A 16,780-nucleotide genomic window follows, 5' to 3' on the forward strand; every position below is an offset into this window, starting at 1 on the left:
ATTCTACCCAATCAACACCTCGTCTCGGAGAACAATTTGGAATTCCAAGATTTAGAGTAGGTGAAATTTTGTAAAGACATCGATACCGTCCCTATAAACTTCATAAATCCAACGAACAATTCCCTGGGGATCAATATAGACGTTTAGAATTTTGTCAAACTGCAATGTAAATGTCACATCAAGATGAACATTTTTTAGAGAACGTTTTGTTCACCGATGAATGTACGTTTTCATTGCATGGCCGTCACAATTCAATCAATGCTAGGTATTGATCTCGAGGAAATTCTCGTCAGATTTATGTCGCTCGTACCCAGCGTCTTCGAAAAGTAAATGTTTGGGGAGGCATAATAGGGAATCATGTCATTGGTCCATTTTTTACAGACGGTATGTTGACTAAGCGGAAATACTTGGAACTTTTGCAAAATGAAATTGTCCCAGCCCTTTGTAATTTACCAATACCTTTCGATTCCATATGATTTCAACACGATGGTTGTCCTGCACATAATTCTCGCATCGTCAGTGAATATCTCAGTGCGACTTTTCCTAATCGATTGATTAGTGGCCACGGATATTTTTTTATTTTTGTAGAATTTTTACTTATTTAAACATTCTTTAAAAGTTTTTACTTTATTTTCGAAAGTACGACGATACTATTTTGTCAATAAGATTTTTTGTTTTAACTTTAGTTTTGTTTAGCGATTCAAAGCAAAACGATCTTTGCATAATTTCAAATTATTAAAAAAAAAAAAAAAAAGAAAACCACATGTGGGTTTTGAACTCTAATCGTCTGCGATGTCTGTATCGCAATGTCGAATTCTTACCACTAATCCACGAAGGATTTATAATTATTCCGTGACAAGAGTGTATGAAACTCCTTAAATCATAGTAGAAATTATTTTTGGTTAATATTTTAAAACTTTAGATTAAATAATCACTACACATTTTTGCTTTATTGTGGTCAATCAGTTTTTACTTTATGCGAAATTAAAAAATGGAAATACGTCACACATTCGACGTTACTCATAATAATTATGACCGAGGTGATTTAGCTCGAATCTAACGTCTAAAGGTGTGAGACTATCGTTAGTGGTAATGTAATGTAATATAAATTATAGGTTTTTCCGATTATTTCTCACCTCTACGAGTTTCATCTCTTTTTATTTCACAAGGTAACTCTAGGTGTTTTCTATCTCTTACGTTAAAAAGCCGGGTGGTAAGACACTCATCACTGTATAGTCTCCATATCCACAGCAGTCTTCTTCATACAAGCAACAACCACAAATAAACAATCAGCCGAGTACCTGCCAACAATTAAATTATATGCAACATTCTCAACAAGTGTATACACAGCAGTCATCTTCATGCTCGCAATAACCGCCGGTATCTTCAACCCGTTTTTGCGCTGCATCCAGTCTGTCACTACACTGCTCAGAAACTCCGTCTCCTTCGTCCGTCCAATCACCCTCGCCTTACTCTCCCATAGTCTCTTCTTCTGGATCCACTCAATCAACTTCACAGTATTTAGTCCCTTCGTCACCAGCTGCATCGGAAGATACTTTAATTGATTTATATTAATACTTTTAATTATTTTACCTTAACGACTTGTTAAGGATAACAATTTACTTTAATAAAATTTTATCTTACTTTGTTTATTTACCTTATTGTAATAACTAATCGTTCTGCTGGGTCAATTGGAATTCGCATGTTGGTTTTAGTCTTGGTTATTTTACTTTCTACCAGCTTCAGCAGTTCATCAAAACTTTTTACAGACATGTGGTAGTATGAGAAAAATTTTTCGGGATACTGTGTTCGCAAAATTTTAAATGAAATTGTCCTGTTTGGAGTCTGCTACTAATAACAGGATGAACCCACCAACGACGAATTCTTTTTTTGATTTTTCTTTTTTTTTAACACTAAACGAAGTGTAGCAACACATCCGACTTGAACTAAATCCATTTTATTACTGACTATGACTGTACTCTTTCCGCCAACAGGCGTGAAATAAAAGGCTCGGCTATTATGTTAACCAAATACGCTGCGTATCTCTCGCGGCGTATTTTACGCCCGTCTATTACCTGCCTTAGGTGAGAAGTATTTCGCGATGATTTTTATTTTACATAGTACTAGGCTATGGTCGCTACTTACATCTGCTGAGTTAAGGCATCTTACGTCGAATATTTTTGACGGATGTATACCTCTATAACGTAATCTATCATAGATCTTTGTCCACGGGTGTTATTAAATGTATATTTGTGTTGGTCTTTGTGGTCAAAAAATGTATTGTTTATTCAAAGTTCGCTATTCGTGCAGATATGTTTATCATTTGTCCTGTTCAGTAGATTCTTCACCAGTCCAGCATAACAGACTTGGCCGAAGGCTTTTTTAACATCGAGAAAAATGCCTAGTAATAGTTTGTTGTCGTTTAGATTTTGTGAGATTGTGTTTTTAGTTGCAAACGCGTTAATACCTGAATATTTAGTTTCTGTTTCGCCTTAGTTTAGTCAATTCAAGTTTAAATTAATTAATTAATTAATTAATTAATTAATTAATTAATTAAATTAGTAAATTAAACAAATTTTTTTTTTGTTTAAATAGTTTAAGTTTAGTCAAGTTGATTTTAGTTAATATTTAGTTTAATTATTGTTTAACGAGACGTTTAAATTTTTAAAAAGGCAGAATGTTACGTACTATAGCCGACAAAGTAGTAGCTATATTAATAATTAGTAAAGAAATAAATAATTTAACGGGTACACCGATCGCCCTACATCGAAAGCTTATTTGAGGAAGCTCCGTCGGAAGTTTAAAGAAATAGGATCGTTAACCCTATTTTTTTACAGTCCAAGTTGCATTTATCTATGGTATTAGTTAAAAGACAGTACACCGAGTGTTGGCTAAAAACAATTTTTTCATTCATACAAATTAAAAATTATGCACCAACTTTCAGATGATGACCCCGATCGTAGATTAGGATTCTGTGAAAATATGTCCAATAAAATTAACCAACAGCCCAATTAAATCATAAAAATTTGTTTTAGTGACGAAAGTACTTTTTCTCTCGACGGAAATGTTAACACACACACACAATGTGAGGTATTGGAGTGACACAGATCCTCACGTCTTTTGTGAAACACATACTAAATTTCAAAAAAAAAATAAATGCTTGGGCAGGGATTTTGGAAAACCACATAGTTGGGCCTGTTTTTCTCAATACTAACTTAACCGGTGCAGTGTATCTGGAGATGTTACAAAATGCAATTGAACCGTTAATACTTGAAATTCTGGAGGATAATCCAGATGAATTCGGCAACTTGGAAATAACGTTTTAACAAGATGGTGCTCCTGCACACCATTATGGTAAGACGTTACCTAGATGGGAAATATCGTGGTAGATGAATTGGACGACGAGGTATGATAGAATGGCCAGCTCAGTCACCGGACCTCACACCATTAGATTTTTTTCTGTGGGAATACTTGAAATTTAAAATTTACACTCCGACAATATTGACATTTTGAAACAACGAATTGTTGAAGAATGTAGGGCAATTTCCCCCGATACATTTGAACGAGTACGGCAAGATTTTAGAAATATGATGAATTACTGTAAGGAAGTAAATGGAGCACATTTTGAACAGTTATTATAAGAACTGGTTGATAAATATTTATAAATTAAATGAGAAGCTATATTTTTAGTATTTATTTAATTTATTCATCCAAATGAGCTTAAACTCAAATAAAATTAGTATGGTTGAATAGGTATTTTCAATACGTTTCAAACGGGATATCACTTGCCATAAGGTCCCATTTAAAATTATCTGTCACAGTGGCGCGGTAACGTCATCTGTCACTATTATGTCACCTGTTATGAAGACGTATTTTTGACTAGCACTGTGTAGCAGTAAACAATGGGTACAACGGACAAACAACTAATAAAATTTTAAATCAAAAACTACATAAGAAAGAACTGAAATTAGAATTTCCAACAGCAGAGAAAAAATTCAGTACGTTTTGCTACAAATACATAAAAAAGACAGGAGTTACACCAGCCTTTAGAGCAAACAACAACTTAAGAAAATATATTAAAAACAATAAGAGCGAAAATAAAAAGCACTTACACAGTGGTATATACAAACATTAATGTGGCGACTGTCCAAAAACTTACATCGGTCAAACTGGTAAAACTTGTAAGAAACGTATAGCAGAACATAAAAGAGATTTCAATAGTAGAAAAACAGAAAAACAAAAGACTACAAACACTAAACTACCAAACCCATTCCAAAAATAGATCACCTGAGAAAAGCGCTCTGTCGAAACAGTTGTAGTGATAAAATATTATGGTAAATTTTGTGGAAGTTTTGAAAACAAAGTTTTCAGTATTTTATGGTTATATTAAAAAGACTAAGAAATCAATATCTAATTTAAAAACATGGATATATTAGATAAAGAAATGATCCAACAAACATCAAGAAAATACCGTCCCATTCCAATAAATTGAAAAGTAAATCGAGATGATAGGAGTAACTGGCACATTGACAAGAACTGGAACGAGATAGTTCGACTTAAATAAAATAAAGTCGAGAAAAAGATAAGCCTTCAAACGTTTTAAATTTACTATTTTGAATAAATAGTGAGTTTGCCCCTATCACAATCGGTTGAGAGCTTGGAGTTTGGAGAGGCATTTTCAGCCAGGCTCGAATATTGAAAACTAAGAATATTTACAGACAATTTTGAAGAAAACGGTTTTATGTATAATTTAGTAAATAGCGGATTAAGATAATTATTGCAGATGCACTTAAACTGGTTATTATATATCCTCTACCTTATTTTTTTTTCTTGTTCAATTACAATTAGTATTTATGTTATTAGTAATTTATAATAGTATGTACAGGGTGGATGATGAAAATGAAACAGAGGCATTTTCAGTAATTGCGACAGAATTTTTGAAAAACCCAGCATTACGTCAATTTTTGATTAAAGGGGGACACATTTTTCTGGTATTATTAATTATTTTAAAATCTCAAAAACAAAGAGAAGAGCAAAAAATATTAAAATACCATCTTAAACTTATAATAGTCTCCCGTTTTATCCCATCTTAAACTTGCCCGACAGAATTATAATTCTAGAAGCTACATTAAAGACAACAAACTTTTTGTAGACGGAAGTTCTTACTCTTTAGAAGACTTGCAAGATACAGAGGAAAATATATACCAAACAAATAGTGAACCGAATACACCAAGTATCAAAAAGACGACTGAAGCAGAAATACCAGTATTTGAAGAAAAATCAATAGGAATACCAAAAAAACCCATCAAATCCGATTAAGAGTAACAACACAAAGAAGAATATAGAAAACGAAGTGAAAAATAAGTCTACTGAGAACCAATGTCAAGGCAGTTTTCTAGGTTACGTTCATTTAATAAATAGATGTATTTAATACTAATATATACCTGTTTATTAAATTTTGAATATGGATCCATTTATACGTGATTATAATAACAATAAAATTAAAGCTGAAACAATCGATACAATAGTAGAATTCAATCAGTAATTTACCATTAAAAATACTGCATATGAATATACGAAGCGTCCAAAAAAACTTTGACGAATTTATTGTTTTTTTAAATCATTTTACATCTGATTTTGAAATTATTATTTTAACGGAAACTTTACAGCTCCTGGATTGCAATATATTTCAAATACAGGAATACGAACTCATATATAGTAGAGGTAAGTTTAACAGAAATGATGGTGTTATTGTATATGTAAAAAACCACCTAAACTATAAATACAACATTATTAAGATCGCTGAAATGATAGCAATCGAATTAAACATCTACGGAAAAAATGAAAATAATAAAATCGTTTCTACATACAGATCATTAAGCTTATGCCCAAAGGTATTTAATTCATGCCTTAACAATTATTTGCGCCGTACAAAGAAGTCGGACATTAATATTTTTGCAGGAGATATTAATATCGACTTATTAGTTGATGATGACTATGTATCGGAGTATAAAAACTTACTTAACATGCATGGATATGTATCATATATAAACCAAATCACAAGACGTCACAGTAAAACGTGCCTTGATCATTTCTTTATTGAAAATTCACAAAAAAGTAAACATAAACTTAGTTCTTACATTTTTAACTACGAAATAACTTATCATAGTCCCATTGTATTAATATTAGAAAATTTCAACTCTTCAGTTAGTCCCACAAATAAACAACAGAACACAATATTAAAAAAATATACAGATTACATAAAATTAAAGCTAAATTTAAAAGACGAAAACTGGATCTCTGTTTATAATTCCACAGACATAAATAATACAACTGAGGAGTTTATCAATACACTACAACGAAATATTGACATAACCACTAAGGAAGTACAAATTCGAAAAAAATCAAAAAATAAAAAACCTTGGATCAATTTAAAATTATTAAGAGCTATTGAGGAAAAAAATTATTTGTATAAAAAAAAAATCTAAGAAACACCCCAGTGACATAAATATCAGTAACGAATATAAATTATCCAAAAATTATCTCAGCAGATTATTAACAAAAGCAAAAAATCTCATCAAATCTATCAGTTTGACTTCGAATCTCAGTAAATTAATCGAAAAAATTATAAAATCTCGTCTAAATTATTTTTTAAAGAAACATAATATATTATGTGAAAGTCAATATGGCTTTAGAGAGGGAAGGTCTACAAAAGATGCGATTGGTAAATTGGTAAAAAATATTTACAATTCTTTAGATAATAAAAAAGCTTCTTTATGTATATTTGTAAATCTCTCTAAAGCATTTGATACTGTAAACCACAAAATACTGTTACATAAACTAAAAAATTACGGCATCAGGGGTGTGGCCTTCAAATTGTTAGAGAGCTACTTAAGTGACAGACAGCAAAAGGTAACTGTAGATGGTAAAATCAGCATGACCAGAACTGTGACTTACGGAGTCCCGCAAGGAACGGTGTTGGGGCCGCTGTTATTTACTATTTAGATAAATACATTACTTACATTGCAGACTTTAGGCCAGATCATAAGTTTCGCTGACGATACAGCTATTTTTTATAGCAATAATAATTGGAAAAAGTTAAAGGAACATGTCGAAATGGACTTTGTAAAAATAAAAAAATGGTTTCAACATAATCAGTTAACATTACATATTGAAAAAACTAAATACTTGCCATTTTCGTCATACACCACTGGGTTAAAAACTTCAAACAACTTGAAATTGACAACGATACAACAATTCCAGAAGCAGAAAATATTAAGTACCTTGGTATTGTAATAGACAGACACCTAAAATGGGATCATCATACCAAATATGTAGTCTAAAAATAAGAGGTTTACTCCCAACATTCAAATATCTTCGCGACTTCTTAGATGTTCACCACTTGAAGATTTTATACTATTCTCTGGTACAATCACAATTAACCTATGGGATTATTGGATGGGGTGGAGCATACAGTGCTCACCTCAAAAATCTAAATGTTATACAAAATTCGATAATTAGAATAATATATAGAAGGGGTATAAGATCTTCATCGGACCAATTATTTACAGACAGTCATTTTATGGATTTAAACCAGTTGTACTCCTACAAATCATTATTATATTTACACAGAGAGAAATCATTTCTGAATTGCACCCACCATACATATCAAACTAGAAATAGAAACTTAACGATATTAGTACCAAAAAAAAGAAAAAACGATTGGCCAACGTTGCATTGATTTTTTGGGACCAAAAATGTTTAATTGCTTACCATCTACCATCAAAATAATACATAACTATAAAGAATTTAAAAAAAAATTAAAACAATGGATCCATGGTAACAGATATAAATTGCATGAAGTAATGAACAGCTATTAATGAGCTTCAATTTCAAATAAATCTTATAATATAAAATATAAATATATAAAATAATAATGAAATAAATTTTATGTTTTACTAATTGTTATTTGTCAACAGTTTGTATTTTACTACTTTAAATTATTTATAATTGTAATTTGTGCATATATGTTACAAAAAAATCAACCCTCACGTACAAGTTGTATTCCATGTGACAAACAACTTCTGTGAGAAACTGGGTTTATTCATTGTATAAAATATGTAAATTTATATTGAAACGCATTTTTTGTTATAAGTAAACTCTATTATTATTATTATTATTATTTTACTTTCACCCCTAAAAGTAAAAGTCACCTACTATTTGCTATTAATTCCATTATTGAAAATAACAAACATTACGTATTAAGGCTTCCATCATATCATCCAGATTGAAACCCGATGAAGCTTGTGTGGGTAGCACTAAAAAATTATGTTGGAACACAAAATTTAGATTTCTTTTTTAATTATATTTAAAAATTATTGACAGATAAGTTCTTTAAAATATTTTCCATAAAAGAGTGGAAAAAGTTGTAGACAAAGGGCATTATTTAGGATGATTTTATTTCACAGGAACCATTATTTGATGCTACAAAAAAGTCATGTATTATTAATTTAGTTGAAGATTTTAAAAGCGAAGATATAGTCGACATACTGACAAAACCCAACATCCCACAAAAAATTAAAAATGGAGTTAATTGTACAATCATAACAAATGTGTACTCTTTTTCCTTCTGACCAAACCCAACAACTGATTCGCAATGTGTCAGCAAAGTTATGATAAAATTAATTTTTCAACAACTACAGTTTGTGCAAATTCTTTACTAGCAATACAGAACTGATTACTCTGAAAACAATTTTACCGCTAATCGTGCAGCTAAAACCGAACATATGCTTTATGTATAAGAACGAAAACCCAACAAATGTGTTATCAGTCTCCTTCTCGCCTCGTTATTGTTAAGGTGGGTACACATATGCGAGCCAAACGGTATACGTACCGTACGCGTACAGATCCTTGAAAAATATTCTACATCGTACTGATTGCATACTTATCTCGATCCATGGAAAGCGACAAACCAACAACGAACACACATGTGCGAAATGATTCATTTTATTTATAATTTGGGTACTGATTTATGTTTCTGTTTTTGCTTGCTTAACAAAAATAAAAATATGTACAATAATCAGTTTACTGTTTACTCACGTCTCTCTAGGAAGGAACACGTCATTCCCACAATGTCGATTTGATGAGACAATAAAAATGTTCGCTGCGTCTAGTAAGCGCCGTCCAAACTGAAAGACGAGCATCCTTTGAAGTCGTGGAATAAACCGCAACAATTTGGTTCGCGACGAGTCACGATGAAACAGTACGCAAGCGGTTTTTTCTGCCGTACACATTAACGAATATAGCGTTCGCATACCGTATGCATACCGTTTGGCTCGTATATGTGTACCGACCTTTAACGTCAACGTCTTTGAGCTGCGTAGTTTTTACTTTGCAAAATGCATGCACCTGAATTTTCAGATCTTGAATATGTTTATATTGATAGATACGTCTAATAGATCACTCACTCTGAGGCATCCGATAAAAATATATGAGTTACAATTTAAAGCAATTTGCTTAAAGTAATTTCTGAATTTAATAGATTTCCGCGTTATCAAGAAATATACCAGGTAAAGGCAATTTTTCGCATTAAAAACCAGCGCTTGGAGCAAAAATGTTGATGATGAGTTTACCTGTCTAAAGTGATACGGCTCCAATATTTTTTCTGGGATTTAATTAAGAAATTTGAAAAACAGTATAAGTTGTTTTAAATAATATGGAATATACTGTAACTTGACAGTATTTTGTAAAGTGACCTATAAAAAGAAAATGGAATATAAACCACCAGAAGAGATATATGGTGATGGATATATACGATGAATTATATCCTGGGTTGCTAACCTGAGAGCATGGTATAGAAAGACCTCAACACAGCTATTCCGTATAAAACCAACAAAGTCATCATAGCCAGAATGATCGCCAACGTTCGGAACGGACAGGCACCCTAAGAAGAAGAAAAAGGTGATGGATCTTTGAGATAAGGTAGAAAATTTAAAGTTTTGTCAAGTAGTCTTGCCGCCTTCTCTGCGAAGAATATTGCGTATTCTGTATGTAAAAGAAAACATATATTAAAGACAGGCGACAAATTTAGAAGGAGTGTACGCGAGACACTGCTACATATTTCGCCATCAACTAGTCAGAAAGAAAAGTTAACATTAGTTGTTTTCCCAATATAGGTTACAGAGTAGATGTTAGGATGTAACTGAATAGCATAACATTAAAAATTGATAATCGCTTGGCGTTATATTTTAGGAGATTTTGTATAACTTTTTCGACTTATTTTGAAAAATCTTTTGTAGTGTTTAACTATTAAGGCTTTTAAATATCAAATAGTGATATAAATAGTATTGAAATTTATACTGGTGAGTATTTTAAAGGTCTTAGATTCTTGCGTATGATATACAGGTGTTTCAAAAAGGTATGTGTAGAAAATTAATTATATTTTCTACAATAGTTTGTTCTTCTATAATAATTCTAATACCTAATTGTTATTTTCACTAATATATCTCACTAATTTAAAGACATTAAATCAGCATGACATGCCTTCTTTCTGTTGCATTGTATCTTCTGCGCCTGTCAGTTCTTCAGATTCAAAATATTCAAACCCAACTACCCTTAACGCCACTTCGTCTTTGCCTTCTCAAATAGAAGCACGCAAGTCAAACTTACTTTTTCAGCTTCTCAAATAGAAGCAAGTAATAGTTCTTCTCACGCTTCTTAAATAGAAGCAGCTTTCAAGTGTAACTTATTTTATTAAATAGTTAACTATAGTAAATTCAGTGTCTGTGCAGCTGAAATGTACCTGAAATTATTCTTTCATACAGAAGAAAATCGACAGTTTGTGTGCCAACATTTCATAATTTATGAACAATTAATATAAACAGTTGTGCGGTTTAAGAACATTTTATATGAACATTTATGTTTTTATTATTAATAAAAAGGGTGATTTGTTGGCAATCCCGATACTACTATTTATTTATGTAAATAATACAATAAAAATATTTCTAGCTAAATTCTTATTTTAATTATTCTACTTTTAACTATTTACTATCCACTATATTATTACTAATCCGCAATTTTGCGACCCACTGGTCGCTGGTCCTTCGAGGTTTTATTTATTTTTTATCTACCAAATGTAGGAAGGTGGGACTATAATTTTTCAAATATTTACTTTTAAATCATCGAACCAGCTACCTCATCCTTTCCCCTATAGTATGTCATAAATTAAATCACGCATTTCGGGGAAAAAAATAAATTGATTGAATCCAACTTACCTTAATACAAAAGTGTACACAAAAAAAGTTACAGCCCTGTGAAGTTACAAAATAAAAATTGTTTTTTTGCATTATCTCCTAAACTAGTTGACATTTAGTAATAAAAATGAACACGTTGCTGTCTTGTTCTGAAAGCATTATTCATAAAAAAGCAACAACCAAATGTAAGCGACAGAAAAATTTTAAAAGGGGTGTGCAGCCCTAAATCCCCCCAAACTTTTGAGTACGTTAAAATCAAATGAATTTTGTGGCATCATTAGTTTAACACACATTATTTTTAAAAAATTTTTGCCTCTTATCACTTTTTCGAAAAACTAGTTGGCCATAAAATTACAATTAGTTTCTACGGATACAATAATTAAAAACAGTTCCATCAATAATAGTCAATAATTTGAAGCTATCATTTATTGTGTGAATGAGATTAATATTAAAAATTTTGATATTACAATGGCTTACACATTTCAGGAAATGGCAGATATGCATTTATCTTTGGGTAAGTTGGGTCAGATTAAATTATGATTTTAATAAACTATCGGGAATATCGTAGGTGAATGTCAAGGAAATAGTGCAGCAGCGCAAGGCGTTATGCAGTAAAATACCCAAATCGAAATACACCCGATAGACGATTATTTCCGACCATTGATCGTCGTTTACGGGAAACGGGTACATTCCAACCGCAAGTTGCTGGCAATCGTGGTCGTCCAATAATGGATGCAACTGATGAAGACATTTTAGAAATCATTGAAAAAGTCCCTGGAACAAGTATAAGGGTAATAGCTGCTCAACTAAATGTTCCTCACCTAAGCGTTTGGAGGCGTTTGAGGGATTAGCTGCTTAAACATTATCACTTAACAACGGTTCTAGAGTTATTGGTTGAAGAGTATCATAAAAGGATTGGATTTTGCGATTGGTTGTTAATGGAAAACACTCGAAATGTTAATTTTATTAGATATATTTTGTTTATAGACGAGGCTTCCTTCAGTAGAAATGGAATAACAATAACCATCATAACGAGCACATTTGGGCCGACGAAAATCCTCACGCCAAAAAAACGACTCATCACCACAGGACTTTCAAAGTTAATGTTTGGGCAGAAATTGTGGATAACAATCTAATAGGCCCAATATTTCTTCCCAACAATTTAAATGGTCATAATTGTTTGCAGTTCTTGGCAAACGATTTACAAGAGTATTTGGAAGAAGTGAATATTGCAATAAGGCAAAATATGTGGTTTCTACAAGATGGCGCTCCACCGCATTACAGTAATAAAGTCCGGGAATAGCTTTGTAGGCAGTACCCTGGTCGGTGGATTGAAAGGGGTCGTGACGCACCTATTTCTTGGCCACTCTGAAGTCCAGGTCTTAACCCCATGGACATTTGCTTTTGGGGGTTTATGAAAGAGAAAGTGTATTCTGTAACAATAGAGGACAAAATACAATTAAGGGTAAGAATAATTGAAGCTGCAAATCAATTTTGTCAGAAAAATATAATTTTTCAGCGCATTCGGTTTTCCTTATTAAAACGATACCGAATATGTATTGAAGAAAATGGGGGTCATTTTGAACATTTGTTGTAATATATTTATAGAGGTTATAGACATTTTTTGTACTTGTTAATTCATTTAAGCCATTTATTTAGTTGCACGTATTTTTTTAAAGGTTAATGAAAAGGGCCGTAACTCAATAAAAACTGTTTTTTTGAAAAAAGTGATAAGAGGCAAAAAAGATAATGTGTTAAACTAATGATGCTACAAAATTCATTTGATTTAAACGTACTCAAAAATTTGGGGGGATTTAGGTCTGCACAACCCCCTTAAAATTTTTCTGTGCGCTTAGATTTTGTTGTTTCTTTTTTTATGAAAAATGCTTTCAGAACAAGAAAGTAACGTGTCCATTTTTATTACAAAATGTCAAGTAGTTTAGGAGAAAATGCTAAAAAACAATTTTCATTTTGTAACTGCAAAGGGCTGTAACTTTTTTTGTGTACACTTTTGTACTGAGGTAAGTTGGATTCAATCACTTTATTTTTGTCCCTGGAATGCATGATTTAATTTATGCCACCTTTTTGAAACACCCTGTATAATACGCTGGGCAAAGTGGTAACTAATCAATATTGTTTTCTGTTTTAGAAAAAATTACGAAAAATTATCCTAATAATTTCAATCATGCAGAGGAGTTGTTACAAATATATGAGAGTTCAGAAGACGATGATATTTTGGTTCAGAAAAGTGACTAGTGTAACGAAGTTTAACTCACGTTGCATTATCCAAATATGACGAAAATGATTGTAAGAGAGATGATGCCGGAAATGATGAGTAAGACCAGTTTAATTACAATTTTTAAAGTATTGCTTGCAGAAATTTCACAAGATTCTGAAAACAGAAAAAAATCTATGAAAAGAATCGATCTTGGATTAAAAAAACTGAAAAAAGCCATGAATGATATTTTTAAAAAGAATATGGAACTCCATATACCAAATGAATGGGAAGTACAAAATTTAAAGCCAATCGATGTGCTTAAATTATTTTTTGATGAAAAATTCATGGACTATCTTTGTAAAGAAACGGTAAAGTAGGCTTCACAAAAATCCTGCCCTTTCTTTCTGTCCGTTAATGATTTGTATAAATACTTTGGCATCATTATTCTCACTGGATACCACCCATTGCCTTCTTCTAGAATGTATTGGGAATGTCGAGATAACTCTCACTCACATCTAGTTAGTAATACTATGAGTCGAAACAGATTTGAACAGATTCGTAGATTTTTACACTTTAACGATAATACGTTGTACCGACAAACCAATAAAGCGTTCAAAGCTCAACCCCTAATTGACCATCTAAATGAACGTTTTTGTTACCTCCAGCCAGTGAACGAAGCCATGGAACCGTAATATGGACATCATTCAATGAAACAGTTTATTCGATGGAAACCCATCAGTTAAGGATATAAATTCTGGTGTGTTGCGACCAATAAAGATTACCTTGCAAAATTTCATTCCTGTACTGGGGGTGAAGATGAATTACAGAGTAACTCGTTAGGAAGATCCGTAATCGAAAAGCTGTGTACAGGGTTTTTACCATAAGAATCTTTTATCTATATTGATAATGTTTTAGATCTTTAGCTTTACTGACAAGGTTGAAAGATCAAAAAATACACTGTATCGGCACAATTAAGAAAGATAGGATTAAAAGAGTTCCACTTAAAGAAATAAAAAAAAAATAGCGGTCCCTCAACCAAACGTTGTGCAAATGTATAACAAGGGAATGGCTGGTGTAGACTTCTTCGATAAGCTAAGAGGTTTATATAGGATTCGAATTCGATCGAAAATATGGTATTGGGCGATATTTAAATTTTTTTGAATTAGGCAATAGTCAACATGTGGCTTCTTTACTGCAACATTAAGGCGATTTCTTTATAAAATGTTACAGGCGAGTTTTGGAGGCCCCGCTGATAGCTCCAGATATTCCAACGCCACGTGGCGTACTTACGTCCAAAATGTTCAAAACATGTTGCTGACGACATTCGTTTGAATATTGTGGGTCAGTTGGTCCACAAAATTGAAAAACAACGAATGAGCGGCAAATGTGGCAAGTGTACCAAATATCGATGCATTAAATGTAATGTAGGACTTCATTCCGAGCAATGTTTTGTCAAATATAACATGTAAAAATTTTAAAATAAGTAATTTTTTTATGAAATATTGTGTTCTTCGTTGACATTGCTACTAAAAACAACCTCTTTTTATTTCGTTTTGAAGTTTTGATTTTGTCATGAATGTGTTGCTTGTGTGAGTCCATTTCAAAAGGTAAAAGAAATAATAAGTTAGACTTACTCACAATCAATTTAATTTAACTAATCGGACGACCGGTTTCGCTTTCTATAATATGCAAAGCATCTTCAGGTCACGATACAAAGTTAAAATGCTGAAAATAATAATCCCATATTAGGGTGTTGTCTAATAAAGATAAAAACAAAGATAAAAACATAGGTAGGTGATATAAATTATATAAATTACAGCAATTATGCCAATATTACATGTCTGTGGTTTTATAAATGAATAAAATGTTTAAGCAGACAAGGTAAGACCCACAAATTGGTAACATAGTCTATTAAACTGTAATGAATTAATAAATAAACTAATAAATAATTTTTATTTTAGTAATGTTTATTTATTAGTTTATTTATTAATTCATTACAGTTTAATAGACTATGTTACCAATTTGTGGGTCTTACCTTGTCTGCTTAAACATTTTATTCATTTATAAAACCACAGACATGTAATATTGGCATAATTGCTGTAATTTATATAATTTATATCACCTACCTATGTTTTTATCTTTGTTTTTATCTTTATTAGACAACACCCTAATATGGGATTATTATTTTCAGCATTTTAACTTTGTATCGTGACCTGAAGATGCTTTGCATATTATAGAAAGCGAAACCGGTCGTCCGATTAGTTAAATTAAATTGATTGTGAGTAAGTCTAACTTATTATTTCTTTTACCTTTTGATTTTGTTTTGATAAAAATGAACAAGTTAAGGATTTTATTTTTGGGTATTAATGGGTAAGGGGCTATAAAGTGATAAGTTTATACATATCTGACGTCATTCCTATATTATTGTATTTATTATGGTATACAAATTTCACAATGCTGCAAGGAGGATTTTCTTAAAAGGGCCAAAATCGTATCTTGTACACATCTAGGTGGTTCTAAAGTATTACTGACTGAAGAATTTGGTTAACATTTATCTTTCTCCTTTGTCTTGAACTTTCTGTCAAAAATATTTAATAAAAGATAATTGTTTTTGATCCAAAATAGGCAGATGAGTTATTACACAACTATCTATCATATATATCATGCTCTAATCAATTATATGAAAAAACATGCTGTTCACACACGTTCATTGCGCATGTCGCCTATTGGCGACATGAGCATATTACCTGCAGTGCTGATGTCGGTAAAAGGCGACAAGGGTACGCTCTGTTTTAAATTGTTAGTATTCTCTTAGCATTGTTAGTGTGTAGACGTGTGTTTGCGAGCTTCAATTTAAAGGACGAAAAAAAGTTTTTTTTGTGTTCGTTTGCCGTTTTGTGTTTTGTTTTGCATACTACTTGCATGGTAAAACGTGCTGTTCATACACGTTCACTGCGCATGTCGCCTATTGGTGACATGAGCATATTGCCTGCAGTGCTGATGTCGGTAAAAGGCGACAAGGGTGCGCTTTGTTTTATATTGTTAGTATTCTCTTAGCATTGTTAGTGTGAAAAAGTGTGTTTGCGAGCGTAAATTTAAAGGACAAAAAAAAGTTTTTTTTTGTGTTCGTTTGCCGTTTTGTGTTTTGTTTTGCATACTACGGTGGTATAAAATAAGACTTAGTTATGGACAGTGAAGCCGGCTCTTCGGGTGTAAAAAAGCCGACATTTCAGCCTAAAAATCCTAAAAAATTAACTGAGGACGAAATGAAAATATTGGCGGACCTTAGCGAAGATGAAATTGAGCCCTT

Source organism: Diabrotica undecimpunctata, chromosome 9 (genome assembly GCF_040954645.1).
Source record: "Diabrotica undecimpunctata isolate CICGRU chromosome 9, icDiaUnde3, whole genome shotgun sequence".
Lineage (NCBI taxonomy): Eukaryota > Metazoa > Arthropoda > Insecta > Coleoptera > Chrysomelidae > Diabrotica > Diabrotica undecimpunctata.